This window comes from Crocodylus siamensis, chromosome 3, assembly GCF_052110815.1.
Source record: "Crocodylus siamensis isolate JL-2025a chromosome 3, ASM5211081v1, whole genome shotgun sequence".
NCBI classification, from domain to species: Eukaryota; Metazoa; Chordata; order Crocodylia; family Crocodylidae; genus Crocodylus; species Crocodylus siamensis.
Window position 1 is genome coordinate 131,065,019 of NC_143397.1, and position 19,515 is coordinate 131,084,533.

The 19,515-nt window shown below is 42.6% G+C and overlaps 1 pseudogene; it reads right to left on the reverse strand.

The window, feature by feature from the left end:
• Nucleotides 1-4,442: 4,442 nt before the first annotated feature.
• LOC149868815 (interferon omega-1-like) lies at nt 4,443-4,980 on the reverse strand (annotated as a pseudogene).
• Nucleotides 4,981-19,515: the final 14,535 nt, after the last annotated feature.

Genomic DNA, 19,515 nt, shown 5'->3' on the forward strand with positions numbered 1-19,515 from the left:
CGTATACATATACATTTCTATACGACTACATATGTACCCATGTAAAATTTATTGTCAGCACTGTATTATACACATACTGATATTTGTGCATGAATTGGGGAAATAAAGTTCTTGTAAAATAATATTTGCTGGAATATAAGACAAGGCTTTTCCCCCCCAATCGGCATGTCGTATATTCACATATGAAATGGAGAACACTATGTGAAGCACATGGAAACCCTTTCCCCTGCTTGGTCAATCAGTAGGGCTAACACTGCTGTATGGGCAGGTGACGGCTAAGCTTCAAATGCTATGTTTTGGGACAGAGCAGCCCAAGCAGCCTCTGACAGTAAGGAGGGAAGGGGAAGAGGCAGAGACATGAGAGGTGGGGGGAAGAAGAGGCAGATTGAGGAGAGTTTGTGGGGGAAAAGGCAGGGACTGGGGAGTAGTGGGGGAAGGAGCAGAGACTGAAGATAGTTTCAGGGGAAAGCACAGATTGGGAAAGTGGGAGAGGGACAGAGGCTGTGGGGGCAGGGGGAGCAGTGGGCAGAACAGAGAGCATGGGGTCCACCTGCTGTAGCAGGGACTCGAGACAACCCTCCAATATTTAGATTCTATATCTAGACAATTTATAACATTAATATCTTTCCCAGATATAGAAACTAATTAAGGGGCGGGGGGGGGTCACCTTATATTCAAGTAAATACAGTATTTGTGGTTGGGAGCAGGGGGAGTAGTCACGGTACTTCAAAAGAAAGTGGTTTCTGTTCCAGTTGCTTTGCCAGGAATCAACTTCTGGCTTAATACTCTGGAGAAGAAATGTTTACATCAGTGTTGCTATAAACAGGTTTCTGGCATTCATGACTGTCCTGTTAACTGTTCAAATATTTTTTCTCAGTAGTAGAGAGAGATGCTGGTTAACACAAATCTTTTCTGGGTGTTTGTAAAGTTGTAAATGTAGTTTTTATTCAGTTCATTAAAACTTTAAATCATGAATGATGTTTAGAGACAATTGTTTGTCTAAGCATTGTGGGTGTGTGATAAATCTCAAGTCTGATAAATAATGGAACTTCATTAAGTTTGGTTCTTGAAATGGTTTGAGAGTATGCTGCTTTTACAAATTGCATTGTGAGTAGCTAATTCATGAAAAGCTAAAGGGTTTCTGTAATAAAAGAACAACTTTGCTATGTTTTTTATTAGATAGTGTAGCAGTTTTCCAGTTGCATCTCAGAGTGGCTGCCAAAAAAAATAAGGTTGAAATTAAAGGGACTTAGAAGAAAAAGGAATTTGAAGTTGGGGTAGAACTTCCAAAAGCATCTAAGTGCAATCTTTTACTGCTTCATAGATGCCAGTACTTAATATCTACCTTAGCCCCTTCAAGCACTTCAGATTTAGGTTTCGGTATTTATTTTTATTTTAAAAAGGCCTCAAAAGTATTCAGAAACAGGCAGTTACATGCCTAAGCTCCTAATATATCACTTCCAAAGGGTGACTGACAAACACCTGTATGCTGAGCAGGGAGTTGCCTAGAGTTAGACAACAGGAAATGTTGAGTGCAGGACTGTCATGCCCTCCTATAGAGTGTCCGCACTTGAAACAGGGCTGCAAAGCAGAGACTTGCCTCCACTCAAGATCCACAGCATGTTCTTGTCTGAGGTTAGGTACCAAAGGTTGCCTATGTATGTGCTCACTGGTGTTCTAATTAGAACGTGTTAGAGCAGACTGGATTAATCGTGTATTAAGCCCCCGCATATTTTTAAATGGCTCTGGGGCAATTTAACTAAACCTTGTTGAATGAGGTTTAGATAAAGTATCCTGCAGCCATTTTTAAACATGCAAGGGCTTAATACACATGACGGTGAGGTGTTTTAATTGGAGTAGCTGCCTGGGAACCACTCTAATTAAAATGCCTCCCCCCATCAGGGCTGGTCCGTCCTATCCTGTGGAACCTGTGGTTGAAGGGCCCCTGCAGCCAAGGGGCCGTGCCCCACTCCCCCCCCTCCCCCTGCCGAATGCACCATGTTTAAAGGGTTCAATGGAGGCAGGAAGCCCCTTCCCAGCTGAGTGGGGGAGGAGTTCCCAGCTCTGCTCCTGCTCCTGCTCCTGCTCCTGCTCCTGCCCCAGCCCTGGGGAGGGAACCCAGGTGCCCCCAGCACGTGCTGCCTCCACCCTGCACCCCTGCAACATAGTCTACATGCGCACAGCCCTGCCCTGACTATTTTATTTCAGTGTTTGTTATACCGCAGTTAACCACAATTTTGATTTTCCAATGTATCAGGGGGCCCCAAAACTATATCTTGCACGGGGACCCAAAAATTGTGGGCCAATCCTGACTCCCATCTCCGAGCATATGTATAGCAGCAGAGGTTATAGCTATAGTGCCTGTCCATCTGACCGTATATATTACCTTTATATGCATTATAATATTCAGTCTAGTGATTAGATCATGTGCCCAAGAAGAGGGAGACTGGATAAGCCTAGCACTCATTCTTTGGGCTGTCTCTGAGGTACCAGCCTGCCTGAGAAGCAGGGGTCCAAGCACCCACCCACCTGGCCACCAACCCACAGTCAGTCTTGTATGCCATGGCATGTGGTCAGCTGTCAGCAGTTGAAGTTAATTAGGCGGCTTTCTATGAAAGCTCTTTAAAAGTCCAGCGGTGGTAGAGTTCTGGCTGCTGACCAGAGTGGTCAGCTGCTGTGGTCATGCTAGGGGGTGAGAAGCCATGCACTGTGACTTGCCTGGAGGGCTGACCAGACCCTAGTCACAGAATGCTTGGTGTATGTAACACTGAACTTGTTCATAGAGCACTGGCTCAAAATAGTACCTTATTTTCCAGGTACACTTTTCAACTGTTCCAGGAGGTTTGCACTGACTCATATGCCTGTCTGTTTGCAATTCAACCTGCATTTAAACTAGACTAAGTATTAGGTCTGTCCATGCCCCTACCTATGTTTTAAAGTATTTCTTTGAACAATGGTGCAAATGAAGAACACTAAGGTTTATCTATTTGTTATTTTTATCTGTGCATTTAATGAAAATCATTCCTGCTCTAGTTTTCCCTTATGTAAAAGTAATGTTTCTATTAATGACATATCTATGATGAAATAATCAGTAAGACATATCAATGCTAAGCAATTATTGATTAATGTACAACTAGCCATAAAAATCCAGCACAATGATTTGAAATTATATCCCCAGTGGAGGAAGAGAACAAATAGTAATGACAGTTTTCTTAGATTTTACCACATTTCACATCACATGTTTAGATTTACTCTGTTCAGTTACTATTTCGAAGGGGGATAAATAGAGCATAGAAGATGTTTGAAGCTCCTTTTCACTGCAATATTGGTGTTCCCTTTCCATTTCTCTGTAGGTATGAGACTCTCTTGGGAATGCTGGAAGTCTCTCTCTTCAACCTGACACTGTAGGAAAATTATCCTATTGGAACACATCCCTTGTTCCCAGGTGCCCTTTGCAGTATTCTACTTCTGTTATTGATGCATATTGCAGCTCAGAAATTATATTTTATCAGAAAAGTGTAGGAAACCATTTTACATAGAGTGTACATATAATGCCACAGGCAACTAATGACTAAACCCATTCTTTCAAAATACATCATTGTCTTCTGGCTTTTTTCAGCAGCATGTTCTTCCTTGTATTCGGAAAAAACGACAATATTTCATGCACAATGTAAGATGTACAAATGAAGCTTCATAACTGCGTAACTCAAGGTTTAGAGAAGGAATGTAAGAAGTCACTGTTGGATGAGTCAACGGAGGCAAGGGATTCAACTGCAAGCTGCAGTTTCATTTAGCTTGCTTTATAACATTGGTAGGTGTGAGAGCCTTGGGCTGAAATGAAAAAAGGAAAATGGTTGAAACAGTAAGGAATGCAATTACATGCATTTCAAATGTGAGAGGCAAGGACTTCTTAGGATGCTATCTTTTATTGAACCAACTGTGTAGCTGGGATAGAGTTATACAAGTGTGTCTATCTCTAACAAATTGGTCCTATAAAAGATATCACCCTGAAATATAATTTTCACATAATTTCTCGCATACTTTCTGGACCATCATGGCTACAACATAACGCTAACACTACCATAACACGTGTTTTAAAAGAATATGAAAATATCTTTCTTTAGGTATCACAATATTATTGGGTTTCTGGAAGTTTGTTCCTATTTTAAGTGTCTGAAGCATCCGACACTTAAATTATGAGAAGAACTTCTTGTGAGATGTATTAAAAGCAACAACAGTACTTAATTCATTTAATAACAGATCAATTCCAGCAGAGGACAGGAAAGGCTTGATGCACCTACAGAAAAACTCGGCTGCAACTAAATGAGTTTAGCCAAAGATTCTACAAGGAGAAATTAGGCCTTTGAAAAAAATAGCCATAAAATAAAATGTTTTCTCTTTTTCACCTGTATAATTTACATTAATGCTAATTCAGACAGTCTCTATGAAAAAAAAAGTTGGTACTGCAACATAGCTTTAAAGGGGTTTTTTTGCAAATTGGCCAACAAGCAGAAAATATCTGGGGAGATGTCTTTGGGGATTATCTCCCAGGCACACAAGCTATACTGCTTCTCTTCTAAGAACTTGTGTATTCCCTGGAAATATCTGCTGAGTTTCAGCCTGATGAGCAGGAGGTCATCATTTCCTGGCTTGCTTCCACGTGATCTGGAAACCCAAACAGCCCTCCAGCATCTCAATTTGCTGGTGAAGTTTGGGACGTGAGGATGGAACTCCCATTCCAGGCTGCGTGTGAGAGATTTCTGCTAGAGATTGTGAAGATCTCTTGGAGAATTTCCTTGATTGCCATCTTGGCAATCTGCGATGTTTGGAGCCAGAGAAAATTTCTGGGATGTTTGGAATCTGAGAACACCTTAGGTGGCCTTGAAATAAGCTTTGAAGCACTGACAGTGAGTACAACAACAAGTTTTCAGTGGAGAAGAGCAGCATAAAGCAGACATTCAACAAATGGATGCTAGCCATGGTCATGGGAATGATCTTTTCCGTTCTCTTGCTTTGCATGTGGTACTTCTGAGGCTGAAGTTTGTTCCAGGTCTTTGATGAAGAGCTGCTTTCAAACCATGTCTCTGAATTTAAGTATTTAAGTCTTTCTTTCAGCATTTTCAGATTGACAAGATTTTCCTTCTTGCAGGGCATGTCTACACATGCTTTTACACTCTCCTAAACTTAATGTGCATTTGCTTAATGTGCATTAAGAAAATTTAGGCATGCGTCTACATGTGCATTCACTATGGTGCATTAACATGATGTGTGGACTGACTTAGTCCCAAGTCAGTCAACATACACAGCGTTAATGTGCCTTAGTGTGTCTACATATGTGTTAAGGTGATTTAACTATTTGCACCTAAATTTGATACCTGCTTTTGCAGGTATCAAAATTAGGCACAATTAGCCTTGAATCGACATTTTTTTAAGGCACATTAAGGGCATGCATATGTAGACCCACACCCTTAATGCGCCTAAAAAATGGCTAATGCATCTTAAATCGGCACATGTAGACACGGCCATGGTCTTCCTTCATTTTCTATTTAGTCCACTGGGTGTTTTTTTTTTTTTTTTAATTTGGTGAAATGTATTGGAAGAAAAAAGCATCCCTATAAAACAACTAACAAGGTGCTAGCATGAACTGATAGTTAGGAGTCATTTTACTTTTTTTTTTTCTTCTTTTCCTTTTTTTTCATGGCTCTGAAAATTGTAAACGTCACCTGTACTCTGGACATCCAATTCCTACTTTCCTTCACTTGAGAAAACTATTTTAGACTTGCTAAGAGCTTTTCAGGCACTATTTGAATATTGGTCTAAATAATTCTGCAGCATAGGATGATTGAAACATAGCAAACTTAAAATAATATTGAAGTTTGAAAAACACATTTAAAATCTTGATGCCAGACAATGTCAGTATCCCCTTTCTCAGAAACCACAGTCGGTTGAGAGAAGGTTCTGAGAAGATGAATCCTTTACTTGCTACTTATTAGTCTGAACTGAACATGTACACCTGCAGAGCTGTTGGAGTTGGAGGATGTGAACAAAATGTGCTGTCACTCCTGAAGATAGAGCAGTGGAGCATGATTCCTAAAACAAGGTGAGCGTTTAGTAGCACATATGCTAAAGAAATAACCACAGGAAACAATATGGTTCATGGTGTAGTTAAAAGGACTTTTTAAAGGTAAGTGATGCCATAACACTTAAACCCTTTGTTTCTGTAAATCCATTCATAGCACCCCAAGAAGAATGCTACAAAAGCTCATATGTTTCTGGAGCAGTTAGGTGCCACCGTGCCCTACCTTCTGCCTGTATAAACTTAATTGTCTGAAAGTTACTTGTACAATGTTAATGGATTGCAACAAATAACATAGATTTAAAAGTAAAAATCTTTTCATAGATTCATAGATATAGGTTGGAAGGGACCTCAATAGACAATAGAGTCCGACCCCCTGCATAGGCAGGAAAGTGTGCTGGCTTCAGATGACCCCAGCCAGATGCCTATCTAACCTCCTCTTGAAGATCCCCAGGGTAGGGGAGAGCACCACCTCCCTTGGGAGCCCATTCCAGATTTTGGCCACTCTAACTGAAGAAGTTCTTCCTAATGTCCAGTCTAAATCTGTTCTCTGCTAGCTTATGGCCATTATTTCTTGTAACCCCCAGGGGTGCCTTGGTGAGTAGAGCCTCACCAATTCCCTTCTGCACCCCCATGATGAATTTATAGGCAGCCACAAGGTCGCCTCTCAACCTTCTCTTGCGGAGGCTGAAGAGGTCCAGGTGCCCTAGTCTCTCCTCGTAGGACTTGGCCTGCAAGCCCTTAACCATACAAGTGGCCCTTCTCTGGACCTCTCCAGGTTATTCACATCCCTCTTAAAGCGTGGTGCCCAAAACTAGAAGCAGTACTCCAACTGCAATCTGACCAGTGCTTGATAGAGGGGAAGTATCACCTCCTTGGTTCTGTTTGCCATGCATCTGCTGAGGCATGATAAAGTGTGATTAGCTTTGCTGATGACTTTGTCACACTGATGACTCATATTCATCTTGGAGTCCACTAGGACTCCAAGATCCCTTTCTGACTTATGTAAAATCAAATTTGGTTTTCACTGTATCTGCCATTTCTCTGTTCTTTGCCTTCTCTTTCGTTCTTTCAGCCACAATTTACTTTCAGGTTTTTATACCCTATCACAGATTTGCATGCTGAAATTTTCATGAGGAAAGAGAAGTGTATTTCAATTCAAACATAAATTTTTCATTGAAATTTAAAACAAAAAAAATGCATGAAGAAAAAATGACAACATTTCTGTTCGTGTCAATTTTTCCCGGGGCTCCCTTTGCACTTTAGTCATAACAAACTCAACAAATTTCCTTCAACTAGATTTCAGGGTCTTAGAGAAAGCAGTTTAGCATGAATCAGACATTGGAAACCTGCAGTCTTGCCACAGCCCTTATACTCCATTATCACCAATGAATGTGTGGCACGTGTTTCTCGCAGGCAAATCCCAGCTGTTCCACAGAAAATGAAATGAGTTCATAAATATGAATCCTAACAAAAAGAGCAAGGTTACACAGCATGTGGTATAAGAAGAGACAAAAAACTGCCCAGCGGCAAAGTAGTTCTTGGGGAAAGATGCTTAGGAAAGTCTCTAACCCTGTTTGGGAAGTTCTTGGCAGGGATGGAGCCCCTTGCATGGAAAGTCTTCTACTCTACCAGGATATGGACATGGAAGGGGCTGAAGTAAAGTAGAGTCAATGGCCTCAAGTAGTCATTGCTTCTTTCTCAGGAACCTCTGGATTCTCCTTCATGGTGTTGAGGCCTGGACTGATCAGGTCTGTGTTGAGGTCTTAGTTTTGTGGATTGTTCTCTATGACATTTAGTCCAGGCCCTTTTATGGGACACAGTTGATTCTGACTGGGCAAGGGTAGTCTCTGCTCAGGCCTGGTGGGTGCATTTCTTTTCCATAAGTTGCATTAAACTCATATGTAAAAGGGGGCCCTCAGGAAAGCAGATTGTGGTACTTCTTGGATACAGGCCCTGTCCCTTTTAAGAAGGAACAGTCATCCTTTATAAGAAATCCCATCTGTGGGACATTTGGGTCATCAGGGAGTATACTGAGAGTATACACTGAGAGCTTTAGACACTCCCGTAAGAGTAAGCAAAAAGAGGAGGAAGCAGGCTGTGAAAGGAACAGGTTGCTGCAAGGAGGGGCGAAGCTGCTGTACTGGAGCCAGAGCAAAAGGGGCTCCCCTTCTTTTGCCTAGGATGGAGCAGAGGTGTTTTGTTTGTTCATTTAAAATACTGAATTGTGCTTTATGGGGCTGATTGAGGAGCTCCTTGGGCAACAAATTTCCCTGCAAAGCCAGTAGGCTAAGCAACTTGCTTATAAGTCTTTATTAGAATAATGCTGCTGAGGACTAGAAGGCAGATTCGATGGGTTGCCAGTAGGCCTGTGTGAATAGGGAAGTATTTGATTTAGATTCAGCCCATTTGGAGGACAGAGATTCAACTCAGAAGATTTAGCACTGATTTGGCGATTCGGCCATAGACTATAATGGGGAATCACTGAAATATATATATAAGTTTGTTATTTTTTGGCTGGTATGGGATAAAAATTGCAGGGATGGTAGTCCCTTCTGAAGGCATGAAGCCTGCCAAGCTTCAAGGAGAAAGATGCAGGGGTTTCTGGGAAACTGCATCTCAGGCTGCTGACAAGCAAAACTCATGACATGGGTGACACTGTGTGTGTGTTAAGGTGCGCCTTCACCGGTGCTGGGGCCTCTACATGACATGGTAGTGTACCCCAATGAGTTCTCCTCCCCTACAGCCTCAGTCCAGTTCACCACTTTAAATAAGAACAGGTAAGCACTGCAGTGCACTACAGCACAGTAGCACCAGCAGCATCTCAGGCAGCCAAACTGTCACAGACTAGAGGCTTTCTTTTCTTTCCTGCAAGAGCTTCTTCTCCAGCAGCTGCCAGAGACCTCTCTCTGCCAGCCCCAGCCCTGGGGCTGAGATGTGCCCAGGGCCCTGCCTCTTTCCAGTCAGCTGACTGGGGACAGGTGCTACAGGTTTTGGTCTAAGGACATGGCACTGGCATACAATGTCCTTTCAGTCAATCTAGTGTCTTTTAGTAGACCAACTGTGCTCTTCCTGGATGGAAGGAATAGTAAAGAAGCCAGAGGTTGGCATGCAATGCAGGCAAGAAAGCCAGTCAGTAAAAATGGAAATAGAGGCATCATGGGGAGAGAGACAGGCTGGGATAGGAGGGAAGCAGGTAAAAGTGGAGAGGTACCTAAGGAGTCAGATGTCTGGCGGGTTGTAGTGTGTCATAAATCCAATGTCTATATTGAGTCTGTGAGTTTCTGCACCTAGGAGGCTGATGAAGGGAAGTTCACAGGCCCAGCTGTGAGAAGTGGTTTGCAATTCAAGCAGGCACCAAACCTTGCTAACATCATCATTAGAAGCTAACTTCCTAGCTCAAAATGCCAACATATCTCCAGTACCCCCACAAACTACACACCTGAGTCTATCAAAGACAAGAATACTCAACTACCTGTGGGGGCACATTTCTCATAAAAACAACAGTCTCCAGTCTCTCAGGGCTGTTCCTGAAAGGGAATTTACAAACCACTTTTCAAAGCCAGGCCTATGAACTTCACTTCATCAGCCTCCTAGGTAGTAGGTACAGAAACTCATGGACTCAATATAGACAGTGGAATTATGACACACTACAACCTGGGTTTTTCGACCTGAAAGCTGGCATCCCAGGCAGCTAAGCTGAGCTCACCTGGAGCCTCACAACTCCACTGCAACCAGCAAGCCTCAAGCCTGTCAAAGACATGACAAGTTTTGGCTTTCCCCAGCAGGACTGTGTGCATGCATGTGGTAGCTGGAGGTAGCTTTCACCAGGGAGTTCCTTGGTCCTGGCATTTCCTGGGGCAGTGCAGTCCCACCAGGCCTCCCTGACCCTGGCAGAGTGCAGTTTTAGTGGTCATACCCAGGACCTGGAGTCTCCTCCTTCCCCATAGGCCCAGCCTATACCTCCAAGTTCATCCTGGCACAGAAGCTCAGCAGGGACATGTTCTTCCCCTGCTGGCTGGTGATGCAGTGAGTGCCCCCTCCAGCTCTGAGAGTGGGGCATTTAACTGGTTTAAAAAAATAAAAGGGAAATAGGTGTAGACAGAGTGAGGAGGGTGGCACTCACTCTTTCTGCATCTGGAGCTTGGGGAAGCCCAGCAGCAGAAGGTTCACTTGAGGAACACCAGCTGCTCAACTACACCAGGATCCAAGCAGGTGCAGTGGAGTGTCACAACATCCCCAGCAATGCTGAACACCCTCTTGCTTGAGTCAGTGGACAGGACAGGTGTTTCTAAGCAACCATGGCCAGATCCTGCCACATCTGGCTGTGGGATGCCCAATAGGCCAAGGGATTGCAGTCCAGTGGCTCCATGTCCTTGACAAGATAGGTAGCCACCAAAGCCTTAGTGCTACCTGCCTGAGGCTGGGGTCTGGTACATCTGAACCCCAACACTGAAGCCATGCCTTTGGCCCATGTTAGCAGCGGCTGTCATAGAGGAGACTAGTTGGTGCTGGGAGTGCTGGCACAGGAAAGTGAATCCCCCTCTTTCACATCCCCTTGCCTGTCCTTCTGCCTCCCTGACTCTGTTGACCAGCACCTCCATCCAGTGATCCTGGGTTTTGGTGCTGCCAGTGCACATGTTCCCCTTCACCCTCAGGTCACACATGCCTGCCAGCATGTGGACTATACTAGACTGCAACAGATCTAGCCATTTTTTGATGCCCTTCTTCAGCTGCTTTACCAGTCCCTGCACCTCTGCTGAAAGTGGCTTGCCGCAGCCAGGAACATGGATCCCCTGGAACTTCTCCATTTGGTTCTCAAGTTCCGTCACTATGGGGATCACCTGGCTAAAAAGAGCATCACCAGCACTGAGGGTCTCTGTGGCCTTGAGGAAGGGCTTGAGAACCACCAAGACTTGGGAGATGGTATTCTATTCAGCTCTGTTAAGGGGGCCACTGATCCCAATCTCCCCTTCTGTTGCTGCATCAGCCTTTCCAGCATCAGGTATGTGGACTTCCATGGAGTCTCCACATCCTGCATAATTTTGTGCTGCGGGATGCTCAGCTCTGCCTGTTTCTTCCACACCATTTTGCCCCCCTCGATACCCTGGTGGAAGTAGCCCACCACCTTCCTGCATTTTGAAATCAGCTGGGTGGTAGTGATGCTGCCATCACCAGCAGCCCTGTCCCACTCCAAGATGTCCCTGACTATGAGGTACAACTTGTATGCCACACAGCAGATGCCGACAAAATTGGCATCACGGACAGTCTTGACCATATTGGCCCCACTGTCGGTGACCATCAACCCATGGGTGAGCTCACCCTGCCCAATGAGCAACCTCTGCACCATGCATTTCATGGCCACCATTATCTCCCTTGCTGTGTAGGGAGATAATGATCTCCCTACATATCCATCACCTTGCCTTGAAGAAGAGCCTACCGATGGCCTGACTGATTGCACCAGTGCCCTGTGAGGAAGAGGAAGAGGCGCGATCTCCACCTCAGCTGCTACAAATGTCAGAGGTGAAGTGCGAGGCTACCTGTGGCTCCGCCTTGTGCAGCTCCTCCCTCAAGTACATGCCTCATACAGGGACGGCCACCACCGTCACCATCTTATTATTGGTTTAACTGGGCATGTTGATTGCTGTTAAGTCAATTATCAAGCTAGTTGGCTATCCCTCTTTAGCACACATTTCTCCCCACATTTTTAGCCCAGATTTCTCTGACTGTATATGAGTAACTTACGGGGGACTCAGTTGAAAGCTTTACAGGAGTCTAGTATGCTATATCCACTGCATTCCCTTCATCCATCCAACTAGTTTGTCAAAGGAGATCAAATGTGTTTTGCCTGATTTGTTCTTAGCAAGTCTGTGCTGGCTGCTTGTGATCGGCCTTTCCTCCTCCAGATGCTTACAGACTTCCTTATAATTTGCTCCAGTAACTTCTAGGTATGTCTGGCACCTTGCTCATCTTCCATGACTTGGTAAATATAATTGCCAAAGTCTGAGATCCCTTTTGCCAACTCCTTCAGAACCCAGAGATGCAGTTCATCATGTTCTGTTGATCTGAACTTATGGGAACCAGTGAAAAGCTCTCTGATGGTCTTTTTCATTATCATGACCATTAACAATTCCCCTTCCTTTTCCAAATAATTTTTGTTAGCTGTCTAGTTGTGAGGTGGTGGTGGAGAGGGGTTGCATGTGTGGGAAAACCAAAATGAAGCAAGTATTGAGTAGCTCTGTCTTCTTTGTGTCTTAAGTCTTGACTTCTTTGCAGTGGACCCATAGCTTTCTTTGGTCTTTTTTTTTTTTGTGTGTCTAAAATACGTATATTACCCCTTCTTGTTGTCATTAACTTTCTTCGCTGGGTGAAAGTCCCTGATTTTATCTTTGCAAATTCTTGCTGCTTCTTGGTAAGCTTCCTTAGTGGTGTCCCTGTCCTTTCATTTCTGTATGCATTCCCTTTGATTTTGAGGTACCAAGGAAGCTCCTTGTGAAGCCAAATGGGTGTCCTTCCATTTTTCTTGGGCTGCTTAATATTGCAATAGCTTCTTGTTGACTTTCCAGTACACAAAATGTGCATTATGCATGGCAGCCAGGGCAAATAAAAAACAAAACAAAATCCCCACCACCACTAGCCTGGAAAAGGACACAGCCAAGATAGGGTAAGGTCTTGTTCCTCTGTTCAGTTTTTTGTTTTGTTTTGGTGGGGGGGGGTTGCCTCCCAGAAACAATCCATTCCTGTCCAGTCACATATGAGTTATAACTTATTAATTGTCCCAGTTGTTAATTTGGGGTGCTAAAGTATTCTATGAATCTTTCTATGCAAGTGCAAAACTTAACATTAATAATGAAGCTACTTGTATTACCTCCATAAAATATGATTCTCAGAATCTGAAGCATATGGCCCAATTTCCATCCAATTTTTTTCACTGGTGCAATAGCAAATCAATTTGCCATATATTCAAGGAGAAATTCTTTAACTTTAATTGTATAATAAAATAATTTGCATGACATTACAATACCAGCAAACATAAGAGCTGCATTGCTGCATCTCCCTGTGTATTCTGAATTGACCACTACCATATAGGGAACATGTACACCTCGCATAAGCAACAACATTGGGAGTACAAAATTCTGAATGATTTATTCTACTACGAGAGTGATTGGCCAAGTAGTCTGAGTAGTTCTCTTGTAAAGCAGGAATGCAGTCACTAGATGGTGTCCTTGGTCTGTGCATTGCTCTCTTCCTCACCTATACTGAGCAGCTTCTAGCTCATAACTAAACCACAAGCTTTGCCTGTTGGTTGTTGGATTATGCTTTTTTTTAGCATTATATTCACATACGTAAAAATCATTGGTATTTACCACCCTGAAACATCTCATTTTCATTGTTCTTTCTCCCGTGTGTGTGTGTGTGTGTGTGTGACAGAGAATGTATATGTGTGTCTATGTGTATAAAACATACATGTGTATATATGTATGTGTGTATATTATATGTATTTATAAAAATAACATACATATATGTGTGTGTGTGTATACACACCTGCAAACCAGTATTTAGACTTACAGAATGCAATGCCCTCCCCCTCCTCCAGCCTAGTTCTGATGCAAGGAGATCAGAGGTTGCCAGAAAGACTGCACTAGGATGACCCTGAGTAGCTGTTTTAGAGAGGGACTGAATGGGCTGAGTTGAAATTGTGGGGAAGAAGGTTTTTTGGGACAGAGACCGTATTTCTGGAGTTCTTGGTTTATCTAATGTTTGTGCTGTGCATTTATCTCGTTCTGCTGCTGCAATATTGACTTTCCTGAAAGAAGGACATAAAGAGATCTTAACTCTATCTCTCTTTATTACACTTAAGTTTTGATCATTTAAACTCTCAGTTTTAGAGAACACATGGAACATAAGGCACTACTGGGCATATATAATTTAACTTCACATTGCGGAGTGCATTTTAACTGACGGTATAGCTTGGCACTCTAATGAGCTAATCAGCATTCTCCACATCTATATTTAGAGTGAGATGCCTGAGGTACAATGATCTGTAGAGTTTCCAGAGGTATTTAAATGAGAGCAAACATCACTTAAGTTCCAGTTTATCAAATACATTTCTGTGCCTTAAGGTGGTATTTTCTGATTCTAACACAAAGGGACAGGGTTATTTGGTGGGGGGGAGAAAAGGACTAGAAATGTGAAGAAAATAGAATGGATAACTTTAACAAAACCATGTGCTGTCATCCCCTTTAAGTGCATGTGCAAAAGAGACCCATTCTTGCACTCCAACTGCCCCAGATCAGATTCCTTTGGTTAGCAGTATCTGCTGGGACTGCCCCTGCATCTGAGATGTCCTCACACTCTCAAACTGAAAATATTCAAGAGAGAGTAGATCTAATAGTCCTTCCCCTCTTTAACTGTGTAGGACAGCGGAAAGTTACAAAGGAGCTGCTGTGCCAACTGTACTATTCATAACAGTATTGCATTCACTAAAGACTTCCTTTTTAAATTTAAATTAAGGTGCCACAGAATTTCCAGTTTGTTGTATTAGACTTCCAGAATCCAAAGAGCTGGTAGATTGGCTTAGTGTATTGGCACTGGACTGGGATCTGGGCTATATTTCTTGTTTCGTGCTGGGCCTTGGCCAGCTCAGTTTCTCTGGGCTTTTGATTCCATTCTTTGTCTCTTAGATTATAAGGCCTTTGAGGCATAGATAGTCCCTCACTGCAAAGTAGTGTAGTACCTTGCAGTACAGGGTTGAAATCTTGCTTGGCAATGTTGTAAATAAAACAGTAAAATTTGAGGCTGCCTTACTTCTGGTGACTCAAAAGCTAAGTAATTAATAATAGTAATCCCATAGCATTGTTCAGACATGGGCACAAGTATATGCACGTTGTTTTTATTTGTTTCTCAAAGAATGACTCCCTTTGCTTTGTTAAAAAAGAGCTTTTGTCTGCAACTTATATTGAATGTCTGCTAAAAATGCAATGTGATGTTGACCATCTCACAGAGAAAATAGTTGCAAGTGGCCGACTTAAGAAAAATATATATAAAGTAAATTATTCTTTTTAGATCTTGAGACGTGCATTGTACTCATTGGTATAGTAGCTGAAAACTGTAAGGAAAAAACATGAGCCTGACAACCCTTAGAGAGAGAGATGGGGCAGGGGATGGAGGGGGAAAGATACATATTCACATTACAAAAAGTCAGAATTGATACCTTGCAATTTAATTTCAGCTGTTACTTGGAATCAGTGGTATAGACTCTCTCCCTCCTTCTTTCCCTTCTTGAAAGCAAAGAATTCAAATTCAGCTTTAAATTAGATTTAGTTGTATGAAAAAGGGTTTTGAGAACATAGATGTTAAAAGAACAATAATTTTTTGCCAGGTGTCTTTTCAGACTTGTGAGCACCTCTGTCAGCTATTCATCCTCCTAATTATTTGAACAGGAAAACAGGTTATCCAAGCAGTACCCATCATTAAGATTTCCTGTGGAAACTTCCAATCGAAAAATGGAGATGACTCCCTCTTGCAAACTTTTAACAACAAAAAAGTCTGGCTCTTGCCATGAAGCCTAGATGCATTTTTTTTTGATAATTCTGCATGCAGGAGCTGGTTGTACTGTTTTTGTTGGCAGAAGCTCCCAGGCATAGAGTGCAGCATGTGTATCAGGTGTCTGAGAGGGATGTCAAACAAATAGCGAACGAAAGATTTATTACTGAAATGATTAAACAAAATAGAAGTAAGGAGGCATTTTATTCAATGCCAGAAAATGCCTGTAGTTTGGATAGTTGTATCTTTTGTCAAAATAGTAACTTAGAAGCATGTGAATTTGTTATGCAAGCTTGCACACAGCCAGTTTTGAAACTAAAGGTTGTAGTAGCTCAGATTTGAGAGAGAAATTAGTTTAATAAAAATAAAAGGCTGACAAACTGATTCCTGTTTAACTGGTGCTCCTCCTTGCTTAAAGGCTAAGCTGTACTTTAACATGGTTTTGTTAAGCACTTCCAATAACCATCTTGCTTTCAGGTCCAGATATTAAAAAAAAGCTTCTCCCGTGTGCAGCCAGTACCAATCAGTTCTGCATGAAATATGCAATGTTGTCTAAGCAAGATCCCGTCCATCCCAAAGCTGAATAGTTCTTTTAGTAAGCAATTCCAGGCCAGCAAGTTTTTTGAGTTAACTAATTAGAAAATATTGCTATGTTTGAGAACATATATTGGAGGTATTAAAAGGTGTAGGGTGGATTCATTTGAATCTTAAATTGACTGGCATTAAAATAGAGGCTCTTATAAGGCCTTCTGAAACTCCTCTTCCATGTTTTGTTTTGTTTTTTACCAAAATGTCTGACATTTGCTTTTGTAGATTATAAGAGTTCAGCCAGCTATTTTCACTCATATTAAAAAAATAGGCCTAAATTCAGGAACTAAGGACTTAAACTTCATTTAATATCCACGTGTCAAAGAGAGCAGAAGCAGATGGTACTGCACCTGTGTTAAAGTATTAGTGGCTGTAACACTATCTGCCCAATTACTTCCTTTAAATAATAGATGGGTCATGACCAGGTTAAATCAATTGATCTTTTCCTGACAGTCATAGAACAGAAGATGAAAATTTCCTTTCCAGTCTAAATCTTACAAACATGTCATTTAATAAAGACATGGTTGGATTTCTTCATTTCTGATACCATGTGCAAATGATGATACAGAAGCTCAAATGTACCAGCGCACATGTAGTAAAAAGGTTACTGGCTGACAGGATTGAAAATAAACCTTCATGAAATGCACTTGATTCCAACGACTGAATCCAGTCTTGGATGAGTATTCATACTGTACTGAACATGTTAGGAAATCTTCCAGCACATTTGTGCAGCACTTGATTGTACAAATGCAGTGAATGGTGTTGGCAGCCTAGGCCATAAAGTATTTTAATCTAGAAGTTAGATGCAAGCCCATGTCTTACAGTAACTTTCCTTTGTAACAGCTACAATCCAGCTGTGAATCTAATGATAAACATTTCTTTTTAATTTGGGGGTTCTCTCCTTTGCCGAGTCAGTGACCCTGCTAAATTCCCCCCCTTTTTTGCAGCTTACTGTTCAAAGGGAATTTGAAAATGATTTTAAAAAATGTAGACTGTAAGATTTACAGAGCATCAGGATCCACTGATCATAGGTAAAACTTAACATTTTAGTCCATTTAGTCTCCATATTTACAGCCTCATACAAATGCCCAGTAAGAGTAATAATACTGAAATGAAATGCAGCTACAATCCACAACATATATCAACCCAGAAAGAGCTAGAATAAAATAAAATATTTTTACAGTTGTTAAAAGGTGTAAAATTCAGCTGATATCCTCATCTCATTTGTGTTGTTTGTCAAACATCTATATCTAGTCATTTATATGAAAGTCTGACACTAATTTCAGTGAAGATACTTTTCCCTTCAATTTCTCTTAATCCTTACTGTAACTTTCTATCTGCCTGGCATTGTTTCAGAAAGTAGTTGATTCCTTCAGAAAGTATTTGATTTGTAATATGATGTCAAATTGCAGTTGATATACCTTCTTCCCCACAAACACCCAGTTCCAGGAGAGCCTACCTAAAAATATCTAGGATTTCTGATCTTTAACTCCCAGTGAAAACTCCAAGTGCCACTCGGATCCCTTCCCTCTGCCCAGTCTGCTGCTCTCATTTCTGATCTGTACTCCATGCTCCCTGCCCCATCTCCTGCTCTGCTTTCTACTTCCCACCCTATCTGCTGCTGTGTAGCTTATCCCTCTCTCTGGTCTGCTGCAAGCCACACACACAAGCTGCCCACATTACTTGTGGCACTCTTGGCACAGGTTGGCCACCAATTTTGCCTTAGGGTGCAGACTTGCCTACTCAGTTCCCTTTCTGGGCTCTACAGATAAATTCTTCCCCTACGTTTCCTGTGAGACCAAGGAGTAGTATGTCTGATAAACTTGGTCACGAGTATGGCCAAAAATAATGAAAAATAAAACTTCTTTACCTGCTTGGGATAAGCAAATAATGCTGCCCTATCATTGAGTACTGCCTTCCATTACTTAAGAACATCAAGGAAAGATCCAGTAGTTGAAAGGGAGGGAGGCTTGAGCATATCATAGAAGAACATTTTGGCTTTTTTGGGGGAGGTGCACTAACTAGTTTGGGAAGGCATCAGTTCATAACATGGCTTATGTGCTTCTAGACAATAAAAAGTTTTTAAGAAGCAGGAGCAGCTCTAGGGCAGGGCTTGGGGGAGGGCTATAGCCACTCCAAAATTTGCCGTAGCCACCCCTCTCCTGCTTGCAGCCCACAGAGGCATGGCAGTCCTGACCCAGTCATGGGGCCCATGTCCTGCCTTTGTCTGCAGAGCTCCTCCCCACACCCTCCTGTTTTCTGTCTACCCCACCTCAGTCCCCCCACTGGGAAGAGGCTGGCGCTGCCCATGTTAAGGGAGTAATGCAGTGGTTCTCAACCTTTTTGGACTCAAGGCATTGGTCACTGGACTCAAGGCCCCTTCCAAAACTTTTGTGGAATGAGTGGTACCCAATTTCAAAAACTAATGTGTGTTATAGTGCTTACCTCCTTGCAGATGGAGTGGGAAGTGGGCATGGGGGCTCATCCAGGCAGGCATGAGGCTGAGACTGTTCTTATCTGCTTATTGCCTTATACCTCACTTATATCTTCACATACCTTGGCACCCTGCAAAAGATCTGATGGCACTCTAGGCTGCCATGACACCCTGGTTGAGATTCACTGAGAAAAACCTTCCACATGTCTTTCATTTGTCCTTACAAATGATAAAGAAATAGCTTCTTAGTGTTCTGCTAAGAAAAAAAGAGAGATTTAAGCAGAAGGCTTGTGAGATGCTATATGGCTTCCTACTATAGCTATAGTACAATATATTCTATATTATATGGCCTCCTGCAGAGAACAATCTTTGGTAGAGCTAATGTGGAGATAAGGGAGAGAGGTTTGTTGAGTCAGTCTGCTCTCTTATTCTGAGGTTTACTGCAGTTTCAAATGACAGCAACCAAATCTGAATGGTATCAGTTGCTAGCATCACCCAAGCAAAATCAGGATTGCCATAGTTTTAGTTAAGGGAGTGCATAAGGTTTTCACTTATAGTTTAGTACATGAACTATAAATTCTCTGGAACACCCTCTCTAACCCAGCCCACTTTAGTAGTGACCAGGGCCTGTAGTACTGCCCAGTGACCCTGGGGGGCGCGAATCGGGGTGACTGCCATGGGCCACACAGAGCCGGGCAGAGTGGTCATGGCCCCTCCTGCAGGGCCCACCTAGTACTGGTGACTCCATGCTGCCACCAGCTTCACATCTGGCTTCTTGCCAAAGCCCCCCCCCCTCCCCGCTGCCACTGCAGATGGCTTCTTCACATCTGGGCCCTGCCCCCTGCTAGTCTCTGGTAGTGACTGCCATGTG